Raw genomic sequence first — 19,496 nt, 5'->3', positions numbered from 1 at the left:
ACTCGCAAATAAGAACCCTGTCAAGGTCGCAAATGTGACTGAGATTCTCGCAAATGCGAGTTATGCCTAGGTCAGGCTCCTTCGCAATTGCGATACCTGCAATACCAGCAAAAGAACACCAGAAAACTGAAGCTTCCTCACCTTCCGAACAAGTCCGAAACTCACCCGAGCCCTTGGGGTTTCACACCAAACATATGCACAAGTCTAAAAACATCACCTAGACTATTCCTTATTCACCAAAAAATCTTTAGGGTAGCTTGTGGTGGTTATTATGTATGTAGATGATCTCATCATCACTGGAGACAACTTGGAGCTGATATAGGAGGCTAAATCATAGTTGCAAAATAACTTCAAAATCAAAGATTTGGGAGAGCTGAAGTATTTCCTGGGAATTAAATTTGCCAGAAGTAAAAAAGGGATCTTGATGCATCAAAGGGAGTGTAAGCACGTGATTTTTGCTTTACGAGCAATCGCTCCAAAAGAAAATAAAAATAGTGACAAATGATTTCGCTGTACAATTGTTCGAGTTTTTCGTGACATGTGTTGTTAGTCATTTGTGGATCTGTCCATTTTGCATTTAATCATTAACAAACAAAATACAAAATATGTATGTCAGGGTGATTAAACCATAATTCGGTCAGTAAAAGAAAATTCAAAAAATATATATGTGCATCGTTTGTTCTAGGCTTTTAGTTAACTTACTTAAATATTTTTGTGATAATTGTGTTAAAATGTTGCATTGTTGTTTAGTTTTAATTTCATTATTTTATTATTTGTTATTTTCATTTTTGTTTTAAAAGAAAAAATGAAATTAGAAAACAAAGAAAAGAGGGATTAAAATCGATTTGGGCCCAGAAAGTGAAACAAAAAAGGCCCAAAACCGGCACTCAGACCCAGTCCAAATCCGGCCTGCCCAAACGTTGATTCAAATGACGCCGTATCAGCGTACTTATTAGAGCCGTTGATCTGACTCAAACAAACGGTCTTGATCAAGCCACTCATTCAACCCCAAACGACGTCGTCTTAGGCATTTGATCTGAGCCGTTCAACCCCTTGATCCAACGGACCCCGGTTTTCCCCCCTAAACCCGTCCAGTTTTGACCCGATCCAGCCTTACCCGGCCTCACCCACTACCAAAACCCAAACGACACCGTCTTCCCCAAGTGGATAGATCCTGGCCATAGATCTCATTTGATCCGACGACCAGGATCTAAACCCCTAGACCATATATAAACTCAACCCTATACCCCACGCCCCCTATCCGAACCCCACCCTTCACTCGTCTCCTTCCCCAAGCTGAAACCCCCAAACCCTAACAAGCCGCCCTGATATCCCTTTCACCAGAACCCGGCGGCACGAACGCCGGTGATCACCTCCTGAACACCCTAAGACCCCCTCACTCTCCTGAACATGGATCTGCTATCCATTTGCCTCGAATCACTTTCCTTCGTCTCGAATCTTCATTTGAAGATTTGAGTCGAACCCGGACCTATGCCAAATTACCCCATCTTCATATCAGACACTCCCCTGACCCTCCTCGTGACCAAACCAAGCTTGGTTTGGTCCGAATCTACCCACAACTCCTAAAAAACCAGATCTGAAAATCCAGGCCTTAGAACACATGCACCTGGGAAATCAGGCCGGTCTTGAAAGGGGTTTTGAGGTTTAATGGATCTTGACCAAGGTGTTCTCATGTGAGAACACCCTGGTTAAAATTTATTCGGCCTCAAGAGTTCGAAGTTGAGTCAGATTTGGGTCATTTTGATTTCAAACTTTTTCGGTAAGTTTTCCTTTCTCTTTGTTTTAGTTCTAATTAAGTTGTCAGCATGTTTCGTTCTGTTTGTTTGTTGTTGTTATTTCTCATTCGGATTTCTTCCATCTCTGTCAAAGGCCTCTTATTTGGTCAATTGTTTTCTGTTTGTGTTCTGAATGTACCCCATGATAAACGTGATCGTCAATTAGATTAGTCGTCAAATGAGTTAATTCATATAGGCCCCCAGTAATTGAACAAAAGTTGTCTGATACCCTTTAGGTCCCTGAACGTATTGTTTATATGAACGACTGATTATTACCTATTATAATTAGTATAGTCGACCTGATAAATGTTGTCGATTAATTTCCTACGACTGAATGTTCAAATATTCTAATATGTACAACCTCACTTGACTGAATGGACCTGTATTGTGATTTGAGTGTTGGACATTATTTATGAGTGCTAGTTTGTAACTACATTGTAAAAAACAATTAAAAGAATCAGGCTAGGGCAATTCTGAAATTGAACTTTCAGAAGTTCAAAATGCCCTGATACTGCAATGGGCAGGGCAGTAATAATCAAGGGCCAACAAGGGTATTCTGGGGTGTTGAAAAGGACAAAACGATTAGTTTAAATGAGCTGACAAGTAGGGTACTAATTTGGGATTAAACTAATACCAATGGGGAACAAGACACAAGGGTATGGGGCTTAAAATGAATAATAAAATGAGTCCATAACTCTTGATTAAACAAAACCAGGCGTGGGGAACAAAGGGCTGGCACCAAAAGATGCTTAGGCATGGGCTTAAAAAAGTATGGGCAGTCTGCAAGTAGAAGAGAGGCAGCTTAGCTGCACTGGGTCATTTGGCTTATAAATAGGCCCTTTGAGAACTTAAAGAGGGCTGGATTTTTAGTCTGGAGGCTGGAATTTTTAGTCTGAAGAGAGGTCTAGTGAGTTTAAAGAAAACTGAAAAACATAAGGTAGTTTCCAATAAACATTGTAACCAAACACTGCCTGAAAGTGGTATAAGAGTGCATATTGGTCAAGCTGTCTTGGCCAAGTTCTGTTGTTTGCATTGACTGAGCTGTTTGTGGTTGTTGAACTGGTGGTGTTGCTGCATTGAACACTCTGTTATTGCTGTTGTTTCTCTACTCTTTCCTGAGATTGCTTGTTTGGTACTCGACTATCTGCTGGTTCTTTTTGTTCTAGGAAATATTGCTGGTTGTCTGTGGACTGTGGGAAAGCACTTGGGTTGTTGATTTGTTGCTGTGTTGTTGCTGTGTGTCTGCTGTTGCTGTTGTTTACTGCATACTGCCCAGCTGATCATTCCTCTCTTCTTTTGTTCTTCTACACCAGGTACACAACTAATACTGTCAATGTAATCTGAAGTTGAGTATGAATACAAAGAAAAGGGTTGAGGATCATTTATTTATGTATAGTCTGTACATTGGAAGAGCCGGGATGTATGATAGCTTGTATTTTGTTCGAATACTGGTTTAGCTTTAACACATAGTAACTGTATATGTAGGGTAATTTGACATCCAATTGGAAGTGCAGGCTGGTAGATAGAAACATGCCCAATACAATAGGTTGCATCTTAGATTTAGTTTAATGGTGTAGTATAATCCTGTAATGTATGCCAAGCATAACAATCGTACTCTACTAGTTAAGCTCTTTCCTTTCCGATAAACTGTTTCATATAATTGGTAAACCATGTTTTAAGACAAAGAACACATAGCTTGCAATCTCAATCTCGCGAAGGTCGAGCTCAGGTCGAAACGGACCCTGCAGGCCCGCATCGAACAAACCATGGCCCAGGTCTGGCCCATCTCACATGGGCTGTATTTGGGCCTGTGATTATTTAATCGGCTGACTGTGCACGCAGCCTCGTTCCTGATTCTTAAGCATTTTCGAATGTTGTTATAGATAACTGGCAAGTACGTAATTAATTAGGACTATCTACTTTTTTAATTAATAGAGACAAACACGATAAGAAACGTAGTTGCTATAGGATATCCTTTTAAAATAAAGCCGAGATGAACCTCGACAAACAAAAACGCACAAGATGCGGGGCCCTCTTTAAAATGTATATTATCAAAGCATTTAGTTTCCAGGATGGGTCGCTTAGCAAATCTCACAACCCTCCTAAAATAACAATACGTTAGACTCTTTAGGACGCGCCTTAATAAATCTTACCTTCCTAAACTCGGGTGCACATTTATGTGACCCAAATCCAATTCTCAACGGAGTCGAAATGTGTTTCTAATCACGGGTACATTGATTGTGATGTGGTTCGAGATGCGTGTCCATGACGTTGCAAATTCATTTTAAAATAAGAAGGAGATGAGCCTCACCAAATAAAATACAAATTGCGGGGCCCTCAGTAAATATTTGTTTTTTTTAAAGTTGTTTAGATTTCAGGATGGACCGTTTAGTAAAATTCCACGGTCCTACCCAAAATAAATACGCTAGTCGCTTTAGGCGCGCCTTTAATAATTTAATTTCCTTAAACTCGGGTGCACATTGATGTGACCCAAATCCAAATCTCAACGGAGTCAAAGTGTGTCGACGACCACGGGTACATTGATTGTAACGCGGTTCGAGATACATTTTTGCAACGTTGCAATTCTTGATAAAACAGTAAATGATAAAAGTGGTTGAAAGATAAAATTTTGCACATAAGTTCACACTTGTATAAAATCAGATAATCAAGCCGAATATAACAGTTGAGCGACCGTACTAGAACCACGGAACTCGGGAATGCCTAACACCTTCTCCCGGGTTAACAGAATTCCTTATCCAGATTTCTGGTTCGCAGACTGTGATACAGAGTCATTATTTTCCTCGATTCGGGAATTAAAATTGGTGACTTGGGACACCCTAAATCTCCCAAGTGGCGACTCTGAAATAAATAAATAAATCCCGTTTCGATTGTCCTTTAATTGGAAGAACTCCCTTGCACCCTCACGGGTATGTAAAAAGGAGGTGTGACAGGGAGTATAGCCTGGAGTTAATTGCTGATCTGGGCTTATCAGGTTCTAAACCTATAAGTTCACCTTTTTAATTAAATGCCAAGCTGACCACATTAGAGTTTGATACGCACACAAACTCTACAGATGATGATGCTTTATTAGAGGATCCAGGACCATACCAAAGATTACTTGGAAGGTTGTTGTACTTAGTAGTCACTAGGCCAGACATCTCATTTGTAGTTCAAACACTAAGTCAGTTTATGCACAATCCTAAATCTTCTCATATGGATGCTGCTCTTAGGATTGTGAGATATATCAAAAAGGGAGAATTACATCCCTTGTCACTTGGCTCAATAACCCATCAGAAAATAGCCTATGTTTGAAGCCCTTACCCAGTATAGCCCAGGTTGTACATAACTTGAAAATTAATTTTTGCTAGTTAGCCCCTTTTTTCTTCGTTCCCCTCTTTTTTCTTCGTTCCAGTTACATCTCTTGTCACTCCCCTTTTTTCTTCATTCCAGTTAGCCCGCCTTCTTCTTCTCCTTCCCAAGTCAGCCTTTGCACCACAAAATATTTCTACTATTATTACTCTCCTTTAATTCTTTTCTGGATTCCAATGGTTAATTAAGGATTTGAAAAATAAAAGTCACCATTACAGGTGGTTCGAAGATTCGATTTCAGAAATTGAGTTTTCCGATTTGTTAGTTGTTTGAAATGAGTGTTGTCTCAATTGATTGAAATCATCTAAATGAGTTCAAAACTTAAATTTTAAGTTATTTGGAGTATATTTAGGCTATATTTAAGTTAAATTTCAGAAATTGAGTTTTCCGATATGTTAGTTATTTGGAATGGGTGTTGTCTCAATTGATTGGAATCATCAAGATGAGTTCAAAACTTAAATTTCAAGTTATTTGGAGTAGCTTTAGGCTATATTTGAGTTAAATTTTAGAGGATGTCCAAGGATAAGAAGAACGCGTGAAGCTCCATTGATGGGATTCATAATAGTGTATAAACATAACTTATACTGTGACGACCGAGCCAGTCATATCATGAGTTACCGCTTTGTTTTCCCCATTTTTGCTTCTTTATGCTTTGTTTATCCGTGTTATGTGGTATTAGGTTGGTCGGATCGAATCCGGAATGATTTTGGTAAGGTTTGAGATACTTAGTCTCTTTTAAGAAAGCTTAAGTTAGAAAAGTCAACCGGATATTGACTTATATGTTAGAGGGTGCGAATGTGAGTTCCAATGGTTTGGTTAGCTTTGGGAGGTGATTTATGATTTAGGAGCATGATCGAATGAGTTTCGGAGGTTTGTAGTAGATTTAGGCTTGAATTGGCGAAGTTGATATTCTGGCGATTCCCGGTTGGTAGGCAAGAATTTGATATAGGGGTCAAAATGGAATTCCAAGAGTTGCAGTAGTTCCGTTGTGTCATTTGGGATGTGTGTGTAAAATTTCAGGTCATTCGAACATGGTTTGGTTGGGCTTTTGATCAAAAGCGGAATTTGGAAGATTTTAGAAAGTTTAGCTTGAATCCGATGTGTTTAGGTCAATTTGATGTTGTTTGAGGTGTTTTGAAGATTGGCACAAGTTTGAATATGGTATTAGGATATGTTTGTGCTTTTGGTTGAAGTCCTTGAGGCCTCGGGGTGATTTCGGATGGTTAACGGAGAAGTTGGAATTTTGTTGCAGCTGCTGAATGTGCTGCTTCTAGTATTTTCGCACCTGCGAATTGGGGAACGCAGGTGCGATACCGCTGGTGCGATAAGGGAGGTCGTAGAAGCAGAAAGTGTTGAGGGAGTTAGGAACCGCAGAAGCGGTGAGATGGACCGCATCTGCGATGTTGCAGAAGCGGTGAGATGGACCGCATCTGCGATGTCGCAGATGCGGATGAGGGATCGTAGAAGCGAAAAATCGTAAGTTAAGTGATATCCGCATAAGCGAAGAAATAACCGCAAATGCGATACCGCAGAAGCGGGTATTGGGCCGCAAATGTGAAAAGTTCTGGGCAGAAAGTATAAATTGTGGCCTTCGCGAATTTTAAGCTATTTCACCATTTTTTATCTCGGTTTTGGAGCTTTTTGGACGATTTGAGAGAGGGATTTCAAGAGAACTTCATTGAGGTAAGGAATTTAAACTTGAAACTCATTCCTATGCTATTATTTCACGGATTAGAGCTAGAAATTATGGAAATTTAGGGTGAAAATTGGGGAAACTAAGGCTTGAAAACTTAGGCCTTTGATTGAGGATTTGGTGGACCATTTGAGGTCGGATTTCAGGACTTTTGATATGTATGAACTCGTGGGGAGATAAGGAACTTATTGATATAAAAATTATTGAATTCCGAGACGTGGGTCCGGGGGTCGAATTTGGTAATTTCGGGATTTGTGTCATATATTGATTGTTTTCGCTTGGGCTTCGTTCCTTTAGCATATTTTGACGTCCTCGTTCTGATTTTGGATAGATTCAATGTGAGTGGAGGCCGATTCGAGGGTCAAAGGCACCGCGAGCTAGAGATTTAACCAGTTCGAGGTGAGTAATGATTGTAAATGATATTCTAAGGGTTTGAAACCCAGGATTTGCACATGGTAGTGCTATATTGAGGTGAGGCACACGCTTGATGACGAGCATGAGGTCGTGCACTATTGGGGATTGTGACTTGGTCCATCCCGACTGATGATTTTTCCGCGTATTTGACTGAAATCTATTTGTTATCATCATTATTTGGGCTGAATGCCATATTTAGGCCTTGCGCCAACTATTTCAACCCTTCGAGGATTTTTACTGATATTTCCTCACTGCTATGACTTTATACTTGAACTCAGTCATGTTATATTTCACTATTTTTCATACTCAGCCATGTTTACTCTGTTTTAACACTTACATGATCTTTTAAATGATACTTTTGGGCTGAGAAACATGTTTTACTCTGCCCGAGTGGCTTGTGAGGATTTTTTACTGAGTAAGGCCGAGGGCCTATGTTGTGAGGAAACATTTGATACAGATTATGAGGCCGATGACCTGAGATATGTATGCCATGAGGTGGCTTGATTGGTATGAGGCCGAGGGCCTAGTGATGACGCCACGAGGTGGCTTGATATTGCGCTTGGGCCGTAAGAGGCCCCTCCAGGAGTCTGTACACCCCCCGTGAGCGCTGGTACCCATTGTGATGTGAGATTGAGCCCGAGGGACTAGAATTGTTCTATGTGATTGCCCGAGGCGCTGGTACTGTTTTGAGATGTTGCCTGAGGGGCAGATTTGTTGATACTGTGCCCGAGGGACGAGCCTTTATGTGTTTACTTTTCATAATTGCCTGTCAATTACCTGCTTAATTATTGAAAAAGGCTTTTCATGAAACTACATTTGAGTTAAAGGATTTTACATATCTTTCACTGATTTACTAATTTTAAATCTTTTTACTGCTTCATTATAGAATGTTTTGAGCCTTACGCGATTTCTTGCTTTCAGTCTTTATTTATATTTATTACTCACTGAGTTGGAGTACTCACTTTACTCCCTGCACCCCTATGTGCAGATTCAGGTGTTGCTGATCCTGTCAGTGCGAGTTGAGAGCTCCCGGTGGGCATTCAGAGTTCACGAGGTAGCTGCTTGATGTCTGCAGACCCATGTTTCTCCCTCTTTGTCATTTCTATCTCTATATCAGACAGTTTGTAATAGTTTATAGACTTCTCAGACTTGTATTAGAACTTGTAGATGCTCATGACTAGTGACACCCGGTTTAGGGCTGCGTTGGGTTGTTCTTCCGCGTATTTATGATATTACATACTACTTTGGATTATTTAATCATGTTTCGACTGTTTCTTAACGCTTAAATGTTAAAAATTGGAAAATGGGAAGTGTTGGCTGGCCTTGTCTTCACGAGAGGTGCCATCACGACCGGGTTCAGGTTTGGGGCCGTGACAAGTTGGTATCAAAGCCTAGGTTACATAGGTCTCACGAGTCATGAGCAGGTTTAGTAGAGTCTCGTGAATCAGTATAGAGACGTCTATATTTATCCTCGAGAGGTTGTAGATCCTTTAGGAAAAACTTCATATTCTTGGAATTCTTATCGTGCGTCCTTGAATTAGCTTGAAAAGTAACTCTTTGAATTCCTTCCATGCGTTCGTATACGTGTATGAGCGCTCAGTATCGGATATGCATCGATGTCTTGTGATTCCCTGATCGAGGGCGAGATGTGATCTCTGTGAGTTGATATTGGGCCAGTCTGGAGGATTCGAGGCCGGATTTTTGCCTATAGCTTGAGCCCTGAGCTGTTGATTTTGTGAGCGCGTGTTTCTGGATCCATATGTTCTGTTGTGTCCCTATTAAGGGAGGTGATTACTGCATAGTTACGTGATGAGTGTGATGTGACTGCGAGATGTATTCATGTGATTTGGAAGCAACGAGAAGGGTCTATTGGAGGATAGAAGGACTATTAGGTGCTCGATTTTCATCTTGATTTGAGATATGGCCCCGAGTTATGGGTGTGTGAGGAATCTTTCCATGTTTCCTAGTTAGGAGTGGAGTAAATTTCATGTTGCGGTCTCAGTTCAGACTCAGAAAGTTTAAGTGACTGCGTAATGTTTATGACAGAGGAAGGTATACAAAAATGTTAGTTTGAGGCAAAGCAGGTGGGGTTATCTCCTGCGGATTGTTCTGAAGTTTGCGTAATCCCTTGTGCATTTATTGGAAGATCTTTGTTACTAGGGAAATATATGTTTTACAATTTGAATTTGGGTTGCTCAAGAGAGTAGGCTTGACTACTACGAGAATGAATGCGAGATTTGCAGAAGATATAAAGTACCAGATGGTCTGTGTTCCACGAGCTTATGAAGGATTGAGTTTAATCTCACTATGGTATTATGGCACCAACAAAGTACATGTGTTATGATTTATTGTGTATGTTTTGGTCTATGGCTTCGAGCCAAGTGGGGGAGTCCACTATTAATTAGTCGATTGCATGGTTATCTGCTATGTTGGTTCCAGTTTGAGGTGTGCAGGTGAATCAGTCATCGGCTTCAGCGCCAGTTACTTCACCACCACTCGCCCAGCCAGCTAGGGGTGGAGGTCAGCTCAGCTAGGGGTCGCCCTAGAGGGGGAGGTCAATCAAGTGGCGGTCAGGCCCGTTTCTATGCACTTCCAGCTAGACCCGATGCTATTGCTTTACATGCTGTGATTACAGGTATTTTCTTAGTTTGCCACAGAGATGCCTCTATGTTATTTGATCCTAGTTCCACTTTTTCATATGTGTCATCATTTTTTGCTCGTTATTTGGGTACATCCTATGAGTTTCTTGCTTCACCCGTTCATGTATCTACCCCGGTGGGCAATACTGTTATTGTAAACCGTGTGTACCAATCGTGTGTGGTGACTATTGGGGGTATGGAGACCCGTGTGGATCTTTTATTATTGTGTATGGTGGATTTTGATGTCATGTTAGACATGGATTGGCTATCTCCATGTCGTGCTATTCAGGATTGTCATGCTAAGATAGTCACATTGGCTACACCGGGTGTGCCACGGATTGAGTGGCGAGGTGTGTTGATTATGTTCCTAGTAGAGTGATCTCATTCTTGAAAGCCCAACGTATGGTTGGGAAGGGTTGTCTTTAGTAACTAGCTTTTGTGAGGGATGTCGTAGCTGAGACTCCCAGTATTGATTCTGTTCCAGTTGTGAGGGATTTTCTCGATGTGTTTCCTGTAAACCTGCTGGGCATGCCACCGTACAGGGATATTGATTTTGGTATTGACCTGGTGCCGGGCACTCAGCCTATTTCTATTCCGCCGTATCATATGGCACCAGCGGAGTTGAAGGAATTAAATGAGCACCTTTAGGAACTCCTTGATAAAGGGTTCATTCAGCCTAGTGTGTCACATTGGGGTGTGCCAGTTCTATTTGTGAAGAAGAAGGATGACACTATGAGAATGTGCATTGATTATAGGCAATTGAACAAAGTAACAATTAAGAACAAGTATCCTTTGCCTCGCATTGATGATTTATTCAACCAGCTTCAGGGAGAGAGAGTGTTTTCCAAGATTGATCTCCGTTTAGGTTATCACTAGTTGAAGATCAGGGAGTCGGATATTCTTAAGACAACTTTCAGGACTAGATATTGTCATTATGAGTTCTTGGTGATGTCTTTTGGGCTGACTAATGCCCCAGTAGCGTTCATGCATTTGATGAATAGTGTGTTCCGGCCTTATCTTGACTCGTTTGTCATAGTCTTCATTGATGATATTCTAGTATATTCGCGTAGTCAGGAGGAGCACGCGGAGCATTTGAGATTGTGTTACAGAGATTGAGAGAGGAGAAGCTTTATGCAAAATTCTCCAAGTGTGAGTTTTGGCTCAGTCAATGGCTTTCTTGGGGCACGTGGTGTCCAACGAGGGTATTCAGGTTGATCCGAAGAAGATAGAGGTGGTTCAGAGTTGGCCCAGACCATCCTCAACCACGGAGATTCATAGTTTTCTTGGTTTGGCGGGTTATTATCGTTGTTTTGTTCAGGGATTGTCATATATCGCATCGCTCTTGACCAAGTTGACCCAGAAAGGTGCTTCATTTGTATGGCTGGATGAGTGTGAGGAGAGATTTCAGAAGTTTAAGACAGCTTTGACCACAACTCTAGTGTTAGTTTTGCCATCAAATTCAGGTTCATATACCGTGTATTGTGATGCCTCAAGAGTGGGTATTGGTTGTGTATTGATGCAGGAGGGTAGAGTTATTGCTTATGCTTCTCGTCAGTTGAAACCCCATGAGAAGAACTACCCTGTACATGATTTGGAGTTGGCTGCCATAGTTCACGCGTTGAAGATTTGGAGACATTACTTGTATGGTGTGTCTTGTGAGGTGTTTACTAATCATCGTAACCTCCAGCACTTGTTCAAATAGAAGGATCTTAATTTGAGGCAGCGGAGGTGGTTGGATTTGCTTAAGGACTATGATATCACAATATTGTACCATCCTGGAAAGGCCAATGTGGTGGCCGATGCTTTGAGCCGAAGGGCATTGAGTATGGAGAGTTTGGCATATATTATAGTTAGGGAGAGACCTCTTGCGGTTGATGTTTAGGCCTTGGCCAATCGATTCGTGAGGTTAGATGTTTCGGAGCCCAGTCGGGTATTGGCTTGTGTAGTTTCTCGGTCTTCCTTATATGACCGCATCAGAGAGCGCCAGTATGATGATCCACATTTGCTTGTCCTTAAGGAAAGAGTCCGACATGATGATACTAGAGATGTGACTATTGGTGATGATGGGGTATTGAGGATGCAGGGTCGGATTTGTGTGCCCAATGTGTATGGGCTTCGAGAGTTGATTCTGGAAGAGGCCTATAGCTCGCGGTATTCTATTCATCTGGGTGCCCTGAAGATGTATCAGGATTTGAGGCAACACTATTGGTGGAGAAGAATGAAGAAAAATATTGTGGGATTTGTAGCTCGGTGTATTAATTGTCAGTAGGTGAAATATGAGCACCAGAGACCGAGTTGCTTGCTTCAGTAGATGGATATTCCCGAGTGGAAGTGGGAGAGGATCATTATGGACTTTGTTGTTGGACTTCCATGGACTTTGAGGAAGTTCGATGCTATTTAGGTGATTGTGGATTGGCTGATCAAGTCCGCGCACGTCATTCATGTATGTACTACCTATTCTTCCGAGCGGTTGGCAGAGATCTATATTCGGGAGATTGTCCGTTATCATGGTGTCCCAGTCTCCATCATTTCAAATAGGGGCACTCAGTTTATTTTGCAGTTTTGGAGGTCTGTGCAACAAGAGTTGGGTACTCAGGTTGAGTTGAGCACAACTTTTCACCCTCAGATGGACAGACAGTCCGAGTGCACTATTCAGATATTGGAGGACATGTTGCGTTCTTGTGTCATTGATTTCGGAGGGTAATGGGATCAGTTTCTACCGCTTGCAGAGTTTGCTTATAAAAACAGCTACCAATCGAGTATTCAGATGGCTCCATATGAGGCTTTGTATGGGAGGCGGTGTAGATCTCCCGTTTGTTGGTTCGAGCCCGGTGAGGCTACGCTATTGGGGACAGACTTGGTGCGAGATGCCTTAGAAAAGGTGAAGGTGATTCAGGAGAGGCTTCGTATAGTGTAGTCGAGGCAAAAGAGTTATGCTGACATGAAGGTTCGAGATGTGTCCTACATGGTTGGTGCGAAGGTTCTGTTGAAAGTTTCGCCCATGAAGGGTGTTATGAGATTTGGAAAGAAAGATAAATTGATTCCTCGGTTAATTGGGCCTTTTGAGGTGCTTCGGAGGATCAGGGAGGTGGCTTATGAGCTTGTTTTGTCACCCAGCTTGTCGAGTGTGCATCCGGTATTTCATGTTTCTATGCTCCAGAAGTATATTGGGGATCCGTCTCATGTTTAGGATCTCAGCACGGTTTAGTTGGATGATGATTTGACTTATGATATGGAGCCAATAGTTATTTTGGGTCTACAGGTTCGAAAGTTGAGGTCAAAGTGCAGTAGAGAGGTCGGCCCGTGAAGGAGGCTACTTGGGAGACCGAGCGGGAGATGCGGAGCTGATATCCTCACCTGTTTGAGGCTTCAGGTATGTTTCTTGATTCGTTCACGGATGAACGTTTATTTAAGTTGGGGAGGATGTGACGACCCGACCAGTCATCTCATGAGTTACCGCTCCGTTTTCCCCATTTCTGCTTCTTTATTCTTTATTTATCCGTGTTATGTGGTATCGGGTTGGTCGGATCGAATCCGGAATGATTTTGGTAAGGTTTGAGACACTTAGTCTTTTTTAAGGAAGCTTAAGTTGAAAAAGTCAACCAGATGTTGACTTATATGTTAGAGGTCTTAGATGTGAGTTCCGATGGTTCGGTTAGCTTCAGGAGGTGATTTATGACTTAGGAGCGTGATCGGAATGAGTTTCGGAGGTTTGTAGTAGATTTAGGCTTGAATTGGCGAAGTTAATATTTTGGCGATTCCCGGTTGGTAGGCGAGATTTTGATATAGAGGTCGGAATGAAATTTTGAGAGTTGTAGTAGTTCCGTTGTGTCATTTGGGATGTATGTGCAAAATTTCAGGTCATTCGGACGTGGTTTGGTTGGATTTTTTATCAAAAGCGGAATTTTGAATATGTTAGAAAGTTTGGCTTGAATCCGATGTGTTTTGGTCGATTTGATGTTGTTTGAGGTGTTTTGAAGATTGGTACAAGTTCGAATAAGGTATTAGGATATGTTTGTGCTTTTGGTTGAAGTCCGAAGGGCCTCGGGGTGATTTCAGATGGTTAACGGAGAAGTTGGAATTTTGTTGCAACTGCTGAATGTGCTGCTTCTGGTATTTCCGCACCAGCGGATTGGGGATCGCAGGTGCGATAAGGGAGGTCGAAGAAGCAAAAAGTGCTGAGGGAGTCAGGAACCGCAGAAGCCATGAGATGGACCGCATCTGCGATGTTGCAGATGTGAATGAGGGATCGCAGAAGCGGAAAATTGTAAGTTAAGTGATATCCGCAGAAGTGGGGAAATAACCGCAAATGCGGTACCGCAGAAGCGGGTATTGGGCCACAGATGCGAAAAGTTCTGGGCAGAAAGTATAAATTTTGGCCTTCGCGAATTTTGAGCTATTTCAACATTTTTATCTCGGCTTTGGAGTTTTTTGGACGATTTGAGAGAGGGATTTCAAGGGAACTTCATTGAGGTAATGAATTTGGACTTGAAACTCGTTCCTATGCTATTATTTCACGGATTAGAGCTAGAAATTATGGAAATTTAGGGTGAAAATTAGGGAAACTAGGGCTTGAAAACTTAGGCCTTTAATTGAGGATTTGGTGGATCATTTGAGGTCGGATTTCAGGACTTTTGATATGTATGAACTCATGGGGAGATAAGGAACTTATTATGTAAAAATTATTGAATTCCGAGACGTGGACCCGAGGGTCTGGTTTTGGTAATTTCGGGATTTGTGTCATATATTGATTGTTTTCGCTTGGGCTTTGTTCCCTTAGCATATTTTGACGTCCTCGTTCTGATTTGGATAGATTCGACGCGAGTAGAGGCCGATTCGAGGGGCAAAAGCATCGCGAGCTAGAGATTTGACCGGTTCGATGTGAGTAATGACTGTAAATGATGTTCTGAGGGTTTGAAACCCCGGATTTGCACACCGTAGTGCTATATTGAGGTGAGGCACACGCTTGATGACGAGCGTGGGGTCATGCACTATTGAGGATTGTGACTTGGTCCGTCCCGACTGATGATTTTTTCACGTATTTGATGGAAATCTATTTATTATCATCATTATTGGGGCTGAATGCCATATTTGGGCCTTGTGTCAACTATTTGAACCCTTCGAAGATTTTTACTGGTATTTCTTTACTATTTTGACTTTATACTTGAACTCAGTCATGTTATATTTCACTGTTTCTCGTACTCAGCCATGAATACTCTATTTTAACACTTACATGATCTTTTAAATGATATTTTTGGGCTGAGAAACATGTTTTACTACTGCCCGAGTGGCTTGTGAGGATTTTTGACTGAGTAAGGCCAAGGGCCTATGTTGTGAGGAAACATTTGATACTGATTATGAGGACGAGGGCATGAGATATGTACGCCACGAGGTGGATTGATTGATATGAGGCCGAGGGCCTAGTGATGACGCCACGAGGTGGCTTGATATTATTCTTGGGCCGTAAGGGGCCCCTCCAGGAGTCTGTACACCCCAAGTGAGCGTGGGTACCCATTGTGATGTGAGATTGAGCCCGAGGGGCTGGTACTATTTTGAGATGTTGTCCGAGGGGCGGATTTGTTGATACTGTGCCCGAGGGGCGAACCTTTATATGTTTACTTTTCATAATTGACTGTCAATTACCTGCTTAATTGTTGAAAAAGGCTTTTCATGAAACTACATTTGAGTTAAAGGATTTTACCTATCTTTCACTGATTTATTGATTTTAAATGGTTTTACTGCTTCATTATAGAATGCTTTGTGCCTTACATGATTTCTTGCTTTCAGTCTTTATTTACATTTGTTACTCACTGAGTTGGAGTACTCACTTTAATACATGCACCCCTGTGTGCAGATTCAAGCATTGTTGATCCTGTCAGTGCGAGTTGAGGGCTCCTGACGGGCATTCGGAGTTCACGAGGTAGCTGCTTGACGTCCGCAGACCCGTGTTTCTCCCTCTTTGTCATTTCTATCTCTATATCAGACAGTTTGTAATAGTTTATAGACTTCTCAGACTTGTATTAGAACTTGTAGATGCTCATGACTAGTGACACCCCCGGTTTAGGGCTGTGTTGGATTATTCTTCCGCGTATCTATGATATTACCTGCTACTTTGGATTATTTTATCATGTTTCGACTGTTTCTTAACGCTTAACTGTTAAAAATTGGAAAATGGAAAGTGTCGGCTGGCCTTGTCTTCACGAGAGGCGCCATCACGACCGGATTCGGGTTTGGGTTCGTGACATATACACTATTATATCCAAGGTTGATACATTATTTACAGGTATTTGGTGAATTTCTCGCATTTTCTTCTTCTTCTTCTTCTTCTTCTTCTTCTTCTTCTTCTTCTTCTTCTTCTTCTTCTTCTTCTCATTCTTCTTATACACCTATATACATAGTTTATCAAGAATATTTTCACTCTGTGATTATACATCTTTATACACTTTTATACAACTATATACATGTTGTACCTATTTGTATAAAAGTGTATAACATTGTATAAAAGTGTATAAGCATCGCTGACGAAATTTTTGTACGATTTTCACTTGCAATTCTTGTATAAAACTAGTCCAAATCTCCAGCAAATAACTTCAAACTTTGTATACAACCTACTTAGAATATTTCTAATAAGTTCAAACAATACCTACTCCAAATTTCTCACAAAATCATAATCGATATTTAACAAGATTAGCATTAAAGGAGATGAGATTTTAGGTTCCTCGCATTTGTTTTTGCGCTTTGCAGTTGTGATAGGTATGTGTAAACCTGAAGATATACAAAATTTAAAAAAAAACAGAGAAGTATTGGTTATGGAAGAAGGCACGAACGAGTGTTGACTGAATGGGGAACTAATTTTTTTTTTTCCAGTTTTGTTTGCATATGATTCTTTTTCATTAATTAAATTAAATATTTATGGGTGAAGAATGAGGAGAGAGCTACAATAAGGGTAAGTAGGAATAAATGAGGTTGTTATAATTAGAGTGAATGAGAAAAAAAAAGATCTTATTGATATTTGGCTACACATTTGCAAACTTATAACTGTACTAAAATAGTGCAAGGTTAACTTATGAAGTGCATTATTCTGTAATTTTGTCTATCAAAAACTGTCCTGGCTTGGGGGTGTTGATGAAAGCTGACTGTTCTAGTTCACTAGCAGCTTTCTGCGATGCTGATTGGGCAGCTTCCCTCAATAATAGGAGATCAATAACAGATTATCTAGTAAAGTTTGGTGATTCCCTTATTTCATGGAAGTCCAAGAAAAAATCAACAGTTTCCAGAAGTTCTACTGAAGCAGAATATAGGAGTCTTGCTTCAACAGTGGCTGAAATTGTTTGGCTCATTGGTTTGTTTAAGGAGTTTGGTGTTGCTCAACAAAATCTAGTTCCTTTCTACTGTGATAGTAAATCAGCAATCCAAATTGCAGCTAATCCTGTCTTTCATGAACGGACCAAACATATAGACATCGATTGTCATTTTGTGCGTGAGAAGATCTAGTCAGGGTTGATCCACACTGTTTATGTCAATACTGCTGATCAACAAGCTGACATTCTCACCAAAGGCCTGAGCAGAATGCAACATAGCTATTTGTCATCCAAGCTAGGGATGAAGAACATCTTCACCTCCTCTAGCTTGAGGGGGGGTGTTGAGAGTATGAATGCATTGGGTAGTAAAGTAACTTAAGACAACTAGAGTTTAGTCTAATCATAGTTTAACTAACTATAGTTAGCAATTAGTTAGTCCATTTGTATTAGTATATAACTAGTAGGCGGTTATTTTGATAATGAAGATGAGCTTTCTTCTTCCCCAATTTCTTCTCTCATTTCTTAGCTCAACATTCATCTTCAATTCACAAATTTAACAATGCTGACTATGAGAAATAGTAATTTATTATTAGTTCTACTTTTTATATAATTTCTTAACTTCATAAAATGTTCTTTCAAACGAAAAATTTACTGATCTTTCGGACGCTTGGAATTTATTTTATTTTTTTCCTTTTTTTTTTCTTTCAAAAGAGAAGCTTATAAATCTTGCAGACATCTATTTTCTTTTACATGCCTTCCGATGCAAGTGTTAATCCTTAATTTCACATGCTATTTGCAAAATATTTACCTACATTTAATGTTACTGTATGAAAACATTAGAGCGAGTTCAAGTTCCAAATTTGCCTTTTGAAACATTATAAGTTTTGATTTAGGAATTTATACCTCTTGTAAATTGATTAAGACATTTGGTTAAAATTAAATAAAATTAGTCTTGCCATGAAAGTAATGCATGTATTAGCTTTTGATATAACTAATTCTTATTTGGTACACGTTTTTAACTTATATGTTACTAATACAAGTATTGGTGATACAATCTATTTGGTAATATCCTATGTATAACTAATAATATATAGCAAACCATGGTATTAGCAATATTAAGGCTATTAATATACGCATTAGTATGGTTAAAGACAACATTATCCTTAAAGACCTTTAAAGCTAAAGAATATGGAGGATATTTTTGTAAACATGCAACTAATTTTCTTAAAAATTATGCAATGCATTTTAATTTTTTATACACCACACCAAACAGTGGATAAAAAATAATCTAAGCATAACTAATGCTTACATTACTAACCCATGCATTACTAATCCTTACATACTAATACGCATTATTCAGCAATATTCTTATACACTCTACCAAATGACCCCTTATTGTATAAACTAAATCAATAAATGCAAATCATGTGCATTTTGTATATATTTATTTATTACTTAATTATAATTAAGTGATAAATATTAACACTTTAATTTCTAATAACTGGGGCTGACTTAATGTAAACATGGAGTACGAATAAATATAATATGAATTTTTATACTTTCGTTGGATATATATATATATATATATATATATATATATATATATATATATATATATATATAGGTAATAATGTTAGTCTAACTTTTTTTCATTTTATCTTTTGTTTTTCCCTCTCTTCCTTTTTCATTTTCGGTGGAGAAAATGTAATTATATATCGTCATGGTAAAACTCCCTCATATATTTTCCCATCAAGTTTGACCGGATCTCTCTTTTCATACAGTTTTAGAAAAAAAAAATTAAATTGCAGAATTACTATGGTAAATACTTGTAATACTTTTCTACCTCTTAATGAATTAAATTCCGCAAATTAAAGTGTATCTAAAACTGTTCGAAAAGAGAGATATTGTTACCTCTTAAAAAATATACGTTTTACCATTACCAGGATTACAATTTATAGTTACCTAACACAGAATATCCCATACATTAATTAGGTTACCTGAATTATTCCTACAAAGAATATATATAAATCTGAAGAGGCACAAACACAACATCTTTCAATGGCAGCATTCATCAACGTCCTTGCCTTAGTTCTCTGTCTTGCCCTCTTTTATGAAGGTATTAACCTCAACCCCTTGTCTTATTCTTCTTTCCTCTATTCACACGATGGGGATTCAAAATATAAAGAAAACATACGAAGAAGCCAAAGAAATTTAATATATATATATAGAGAGAGAAAAGTGTGTAATTTTAACCTTATATATAAAAGCGGATTCATGATTTCAA

Source organism: Nicotiana tabacum, chromosome 1 (assembly GCF_000715075.1).
Source record: "Nicotiana tabacum cultivar K326 chromosome 1, ASM71507v2, whole genome shotgun sequence".
In the NCBI taxonomy this organism is placed as follows: Eukaryota; Viridiplantae; Streptophyta; class Magnoliopsida; order Solanales; family Solanaceae; genus Nicotiana; species Nicotiana tabacum.
Note: the sequence above shows the minus strand (reverse complement) of the source record.